This window comes from Nicotiana attenuata, unplaced genomic scaffold (genome assembly GCF_001879085.1).
Source record: "Nicotiana attenuata strain UT unplaced genomic scaffold, NIATTr2, whole genome shotgun sequence".
NCBI lineage: Eukaryota > Viridiplantae > Streptophyta > Magnoliopsida > Solanales > Solanaceae > Nicotiana > Nicotiana attenuata.
In genome coordinates this window covers 158,614-167,302 of record NW_017670899.1, presented here as the reverse complement: position 1 = coordinate 167,302, position 8,689 = coordinate 158,614, and positions in this window count along the sequence as shown.

The window sequence follows — 8,689 nt, the reverse complement described above, 5'->3', positions numbered from 1 at the left end:
TATATATAAAGAATATGATGCAATCATAAAATAAAAATTAAAGTAAAAATATAAATTTCTAAAAATGATAGAATATTGATCCTATAATGATCTCTTGTGTTTTTTCGTAAGTATTGCTTTGTTATGAAATCATAAATTCATAATTATTAATTATGTTTATTGCTTAGTTGCTATAAGAAATTGTATTGTGAAGGCAATTAGAAGAATATTGTACTCTTAAATTTCTAATTATTTTTTTGGAAAGAAGGAGTTTCTTTGTCTTTGATTAAAGAAATTATAATTATGTTACATAGTACATACCCGAGGGAAAGAACATCGCGATTGAATTCTTGGCTAACATCTTATAGAAATCAGATTCATGACCTTTTTAAACAGCAGTAAAATAATACTTTTAAGACTTAAAAACTATATTAACATCTTTGGATTATAAATATAGAAGCATGTACAATGTAAATTTTAGAATATTTACATACAGTTATGCCTAATAAACTACGTACTTTTAATGTAAATACACGGTAAAATGACATAAAAGTAAAAACTTAGTACCTAAAATATGCTTGAAGTTTGGGTTATATATGAACACCCAAAAGAATCACTTGACATGAATGGTAGGCAGACAGAAAAATAATTGAAATTTTCATAGAACAAAATTTATTTCATAGAAGTAGAAAGCTAAAATCGCATTTAAATAAAATATGTCTCACTTCAATTTCCTCAACCGAGCATTTAAAACGTGAGGCCAAAAAGCTTTACATTGAAAGTTTGAAACATCTTGGCAATACCATTCTAACACGGAAGAAGCTTCTTAAACCTATATTTAGATAGTTCAAGTAAGAAAAATATTTTATACATGGTAAACTTTTAATTGCTTTAAAGTTTTAAATACTACGATTTAATAATAAAGAAAATTTTAATAACTTAGAAAAATAATTGAATGAGTAATTTTTCTTTAGTAATTTAATTTATTATAAATTAGTGTTGATATTTATTTTTACTTCTTAAATAAAGATACTTATTTTGAAATCTTTTAGACTTTTTTGTCTTGTAGTTGTGGATCAATGAAATTATAAAATACTTTTAATTTAAGGTAATATTAAAAATTAAAGAAATAGATATTAGAGCTCTTAAAAGGAGGCATATACTCCTTTCTAACTCAGCCTTTCGGGTTTCTAACCTATAACTCAACAATAATATAGACAAATTCTTGCGTTGAGTTATTTACCCATTCAATCTAAAGTAAATTTTAATTGATTTTAAAATTTGCAATATTAATATTGTAGACATCGAAATCTTAATGGATCGAGTTAAATCTTAAATTCAAGATACTACAAGACCTCTTGAAATTCTAGGAGTCTGTCAGTGTTGCTTAGAGGCTACTCTACCAAAACCCTAAGTCACTCTTATAAAAAGGGTTACATAATCCTTTAAAAAATATCTCAAAAAATGGAGATCATCTCGAAAATCCCATAAACTCACGGAATATTCACAAAGAGATCAAGATGCGGCCGGATAAACATAGTTTCATGGAGGTCAAATACATCCCATGAAGGTTTGCATCATCCTACGTTCGAGAAACACGCTATTCTAGCCCTCGAATCACGGAGATAATCAGGAGAGAAGAATCAAGGGAGAAACAGAATTGTACCCACAATTATTTATCAATAAAATTATGTTTCTTCATATTTGTATTGTGATTGCATTTAATTTTCTACTCTAAGAAAATTTATTGCAAACAAATATTTCTTGGTTTAAATAAGGAAAGAGTTAATAACAATTTTTTTTGTTGATTTCAAATTTCTATATATTATTGAAATAATTAAATAACTATTTTTTCAGTATTTTTTAAAGGTAAAAAGGATGAACGACATTTCGCTAGGAACTTCGTTCTTTTGATAAATTCTTAAAAGATAAAATTATAATTTATTTTTAGATATTTGTGTTTGCAGAATTATTAGTGTTTTTGACTCTTAGCAACTATTTTTCTCTCTTATATTCTTAAATGTTTTCTTATTTAATTATTCTATTTATTGAGTGTAGTATACTAAAAGGTCGACAAATGGAAAAATATTGTTTTAGTAGAAAAGTAGTTTAAATATAGCATGGAAATGTATTGAGCTTAAAATTGAAAGTATTTTTCGATAGATCAACGTTCATATGTTCAAGTATTTTAAATTGAGACCATTTGATCGTTTATTCGTGAAACTGGTTGCATATATTTATTGTTTTGTTACATAATCTAAAAGAAAACAAATTATTTAATGTAAATATAAACTGGTTTTAAAATCTTGAAAAATAGGACTTTTTCCACAATTAAATAAGGAAAGATTTATAAGTAAACCATTCATTAATTTTCATGTCCTAAATATTAGGAAAATCACTAAAATGACTATTTTATACAATGTAAACTCTATTTTTAAAGGGTAAAAAAGACGAACGTCGTTTCGCTAAGGGTCTTCGTGCTTTTAATATAAATATAGATATAGATATAGATATATACTAAATGTCAGATCTCTTGCCTTCTTCACAAGTTCACTTTTTTTTGGGGGTTTTGACACAGTTACCCACAAAAACGAAACTATTTACCCTTGTCTACCCATTTATTTTTCTACCCCCATAATAGTTTTTGTGGGTAATTTTTTCTTTATTCTCCAATTCTTTTTTATTTCTATGCTTCTTTTCTTTCTTTTTTTCTTTTCTTTTTCTTTTCTTTTTCTTTTCTCGTTTTCTTCTTATTTTTTTCTTTTTTCCTTTTCTAATTTCATTTAACTTCTTTTTTTATTATATTTTTTTCTCTTCATAATCTAATTTGATTTACTGTTTTCAATAATTTTTATTATTGTTTTATTTTATATTATTACTAAAGTAAAATCAAATTGTGTACCAATTAAATGTAGCTAATACAATCAGAAAATATTAACTAACATATGATACCAGTATAGTATATAGCTATACCAACAGGGTATACAATTGTACGTAAAGAGTTAAAAAAATTAATTCAATTATTAAACTGAAATAATATCAGTTGTCAATAAAAATTTCAAAAAATTCTAAAAGGATCTAATTGTAAGAGTATACCGTTACATTACATAGCATAATATATATATTTTTTTTTTTTTGCATTTTTAATTTTACCCCTCGCGCTAGGTAAAAGCTTAAAGCAAATTAAAAGGGAAAAGGCAAGTGAATTTACGGATAATAAGTGTACTATTATAGTATATTGTATACTATTACAGCCTAATGTTACAGTATATTGCATATTGTGACAGTATACTATAACAATATATTATATACTATAATAGTATATTGTTGCAGTATAACTATATACTCCTATAGTATATTGTATACTGTAGCGGTATACTATTAGGTAACTGTGTTCTTCTTCGATTATTACAATATACCGTTGCAGTATATTGTAAATTATAACAGTATACTGTTGCACTATAGCTATATACTCCTACAGCATATTGTATACCGTAGCAGTATACTATTGGGTAGTTGTGTTCTTTTTCGATTTTCAGCTGAAATTTCCTCAATCACCTCAAATCAGCTCCAATGCTATCAAATTTTTCCTCCCGCTAATTCCAGCCGCAACCTGCAAACAGAAAACGTTAGTGAGAACAAAAGAGAAAAGGGAAGAAGGCAAAACCAAAAAACAGAGGGGAACGAACATAAAGTATAAAGAAATAAGGGAAAGGAACATTGAAGCAACTACTGAATTCCAAAAAACCAACAATCTTTTCCAAATTTCAAATAAAATTAGATCCTTAACTACACCATCGAACCCTTTCAACTTGCACTATTAATTAGCTAGACATTTATAAGTTTCACCCAGTATGTCTAAAATATGCCAATTTGAACAACGAAGACTCAATAAATCTCAATACACTCATTCTTCGGCTTCCACGCAACATGCAATACACACAGCAGAAGTCAGACATATGACAACAATGAAAAACAGCAAAATCATTTAAATCAGTTANTAACACAAAACTTGCCACAAAGAGTGTCGGCAATTAAAATTTGTTATTACATACATAACCTCATAAATTTATAGCAAACTGAAATCTTAATTCTTTTTATCCTTTTTTGATAGATCATTCTTTTTTAGCCTTTTTTTTGCTGGGACAAATGATAAAGATAGGAGAGAGAGGTAGATAAATCATATATCTAATGAAAAATTATAAGGATATTGGCAAAAGGAAAGAAAGAGAAAGAACAGAGAAAATGATAAGAGAAGAAAGCAAAAAGGAGGAGAAAAATTAGCTTTAACAAGAATAAAACAGGAAGAAGGATTAACGGGGAATTACTTTTGGTTGCATAGGTATATATTGTAATTATTTCCAGAATAGATAAAGGCGGGTAATTATTTTGGGTAAAATAGGTATATAACATAATTTGCTCTTTTTTTTTAATCGTTTTAGTGAAAATCCTGCTTGCCCACTATATTGTCCCTTTAGCTTCTTCACGTATGCATATCTTGTTCTTATCATAATACTACAGTCTCATAATCCCCTTGACACCCTCCACCCCTCAAATAAAAAAAAATCCGATTTTTATAAGAAACCGCAGGGACACATTTCAAGAGTCTCTTCTAAATTCTCAAACAGTAGACGGGGGTATTTTAGAGACTAAATTGTTTACCCGGATAACAATTAAATTTTACGTGATTTTAAGGATACGTGGTTTGATTCAACACACATAATTAAGTATATTAGATAAATGAATTAAAGACGAATTAAACGATCAAATCGATTGTGATGTTGTGGCCAAGCATGAACTTAAATCAAATAATGACATTGTCCTCGATCGGATCCTCGATTCGAGCTCAATGGTGATGAAGAATAGATTAAGTGAAAAAGGACTTTAACAAGCCAAAAAGTAGAAAATGGATTTGTATTGCTTTGATTCGCGTGTTACAATGTGTCTTACAAAATAAAAATTCCCTTTATATAGTAGGAGAGTTTCATCCCTAGTATAAGTCTAAAAAAGGTAAAAAAATTTCTTTCTCGTTAATTACTTATCCGTAACCGACATCGAGCGAAATTAGCGCCGTGATATCCGGTTGGGTGCGAATATCATGGCCCTTTATCCATCGTGTGTAATCATTTATCGTGTTTCCCGAGGTCTTCGAATTCGTCCTGGGTCCGAGGCGCGTCGCTTTGTCATGCCCGATGATGAACACATCGTTTACCTTTCATAGATCTCGATACAAAGGGCTCCCATCCTCGATTACAATCTCGATACGAAGGGCTCCCATCCTCGATTTCATCGAAAATTTGGTGAAATATGGGAGACTTTTAACTACTAATCTCTCCAACATTACGAACCAAAAATCTCACTCTTTTCCTTCTTTCTCTCATCTGGTAAAATCTTACCCAAAACTTTTTTCTCTTCCCTTCTTATGGTAAACTGCAAATTTCATGGCAACGAATAAGGTGAAACTCATTAATATTATTGATTCCAATACTACAGCCTCTAAAATCGATAATGAATAGAAGAAGAGAATAATTCACTGAATATAAGGTGTATATAGCAGTTTTCTTTGTATACTAATGTATTAAGAAAGAATTACAATAAAATACACATGACTTCACACCATAATAACAAATGGCCTATGTTTTTAAGTTTTATCTTACCTAACCCATATTGTACATATTTTGAAAGCATTAGCAAATTCAAAATTTGTGTTCTTACAACCATTGCTTCTAAAAGCTATGGAGTTAAACCTGTGTTCTCACAACCATTGCTTTCACTCTCTCTTCTTCTCACATCTTCTACATATGCTTCAAGGGGCCGTGTATTTTCTAATTCTCCCCTTGTTTGCAATGCCAGAAAATTAAAGAGTAGAAGTCCACCATTGAACGAAAATAGGATTTTTTGAGTTTGTTAGTTGTTTGGATTGGGTGCTGTTTCAATTGATTGAAAATATCAAAAGGAGTTCAAAATTTAAATTTGAAGTGATTTGGAGTAGATTTGAGCAAGATTTGAGTTAAATTTCAGAAAAAACGCAAGGTTGAAGACGAAGTCAGTTTTTTGTATAATTATGTATAATCTTGTATAATAGTGTATATGAGTGTATAAACACATCTTATACACTTTTATACACCTTTATACAAGCGTATGTAGACGAACTTCTTCCACGATTTTCAGTTACAATTCTTGTTCAAAACCAGTCCAAATCCCCATTAAATGGATTCAAATTTTATATACAACCCCTTTATACTATTTCTAACAAGTCTAAATAACACCCACTCTAAAGTTCTTACAAAATTAAATTCGAAATTTAAACCCACATATTTAAGCTTGTTAAAAATCTAATATTCACCATCCCCAAATGGAACTGGTTTGTTGAACTAATATTTGAGTCACAGTTACTTATTCAAAAATTAACTTAAAAGCTTGAGCAATCTTTTTTAAAAATTAAATAGTAGTTTCGAGAATCTATTGGAGTTGAATGTTGAGTATTAGCCTATTATTTTTAGGCTAGTTGGTTGTAAATTGAAATATGGACTATAAAATTAAAAAGTAGGAAGCTCACTTGTTCTTATGTGAAATTTTTCCTATATTTTTTATTTCATTTTTTTAACAAAAAGAAAAAGTGTAAATCAGAAGGTTGTACCNCCCTCGAACCCCCCCACCCCATCGCGAGCCAGGGGTAGGGGATGTGGGCCAGGGGGAAAGGTGCCTGGGGTGTGTGAAGATGGCTAGGGAAGCGAGGGTTGGTGGAGGCGTGATTTGTTGAGTTGACTCAGACTTGCATGTCCAAGTCTCTTGTGCCAAAGGAGGGGATCATTGTCCAACACACTTAAGCAAGTGAGTTCATTTTCTGAAAGTGTGGACAAATCTACAATGTATGTATTGTTTACTCTTTTTTCCTGCAAAACAATCTTGTCAGTGGTAAGATTAATCACAAAATATTTGGTAGAGGTGAATGTTACCAAGTTACCTCTATCACATAATTGTAATACACTGGTTAGACTGTACTTTAGGCCATCTATCAAGTAAACATTCTCAATAGAGTGAGAATTAGTCTTACCTGCCTTTCCAACCCCAATGATCTACCTTTCTTCCCATTTCCAAAGGAGACACCCCCTTTGAGGTCCTCAAGTGAAAGAAACTGGTTCTTGCTTCCTGTCATATGCTTTGAGCAGCCACTATTCATGTACCATATGTGGTTGCTCCTTCACTTGGACCCGCAAAAAGAAATCAGGGTTTAGTCTTAGGAACCCAAACTAGTTCGGGTCCCTTTCTATAGGCAAAAGGGTGAATCAGATTCTTTTTAGCCCAACCTGGCAACCTGTTTTTCCCTTGAACAAATTCTTTATTCTTTTGACTAGACTTTTCTTTTGCAATACATTCACTTTTATAGTGACCAATTTTACCATAGTGTGTGCAAATTATGTTCTCAGGAAGTGTGAGGTACTTGCTTTTGGGATCCCACTTAGGTGCAGGGGTCCCATAGCCAAGACCTCTCTTATTGCTACTATGGTGTTCATGTAGCCATGAAAGTGCATCGGAGGACCTATTCCATTTACAGGTTCTGTCTAGCTCGTGCGTAACCTTGTTTAGATCCTCTTTAAGGACTCTTATCTGCTCATCTCTTTTGTACAACTCATCTTTCATTTTTCCTACATTTTCTTCTAATGTGAGTTTTGTGTGATCAGCTTTCTTTTTACTAGTTCCTAATTTCAATTTTAGATTTTCAGATCTAAGATCTAGGACAGTGGTGTCAAGTTCATGAACCTGGTTCTTTAACTCAGCATTTTTACTTTCACTTTCACTAGCCCTAAGTTCCAGATTTTTGCACTTAGCTTTCAAAATCACACACTCCTTAGACAACTGTTTCTTTTCATTGTTTAGATCCTCAGATTCATCAATGAAATCCAAGAGTAACTCAGATAGCCTTTCTTTAGACAAAACTTTAATCTTGTGTTTGAGATGAATTATACTTACCTCCGATTCCTCATCGGATTCTCCAATTGCCATAAGTGCTTGTTCATCTCCATCTTCATCCTCTGAGTCCTCATCTGAGCTTTCTCCCCAGGCAGCAACCATAGCCTTTGTTGATCCTTTGTTCTTCTTGGGTTGAACCTGTTCCTTCTTCCTGTTCCTTCGTTCAGCTCTTTCCTTCTTCCATTCAATTTCCCATTGAGGGCAGTTTTTTATGTGGTGATCATTCTTCCTACACTTGTAACAACCCTCATTGGTTTGTTTTTCAGGAACCCTTCCACTTCTTGAAGGACCATTTCCTCTCATTAGGTACTTCTTGAAATCCTTTGTGATCATGTTCATTTCATCCTCCTCTAGATCAGCACCTTCAGTGATTCTGAATGCCATGCTCCTTTCCTTCTTGGGTGCATCCATCTTCATGGTTTGCCTTCTAAGTTCATAGGCAGTGAGATTTCCAATCAGCTCATCCAACTTAAGAGTAGCAATATTCTTAGATTCTTGAATAGCAGTGATTTTGCTTTCCCATGAAACTGGTAGAACCCTTGTCAAGATTTTCTCAACCTTGTCTTCTTCAAAGATAATTCTTCCAAGAGATTTAAGTTCATTTGTCAGTGTAGTGAACCTAGTATACATCTATTGGATAGTTTCTCCTTCCTTCATAGTAAAATTCTCATATTGAGAATACAGCAGTGTTCCTCTGGACCTCTTCACTTGAGGTGTTCCTTCATGAGCCACTTGC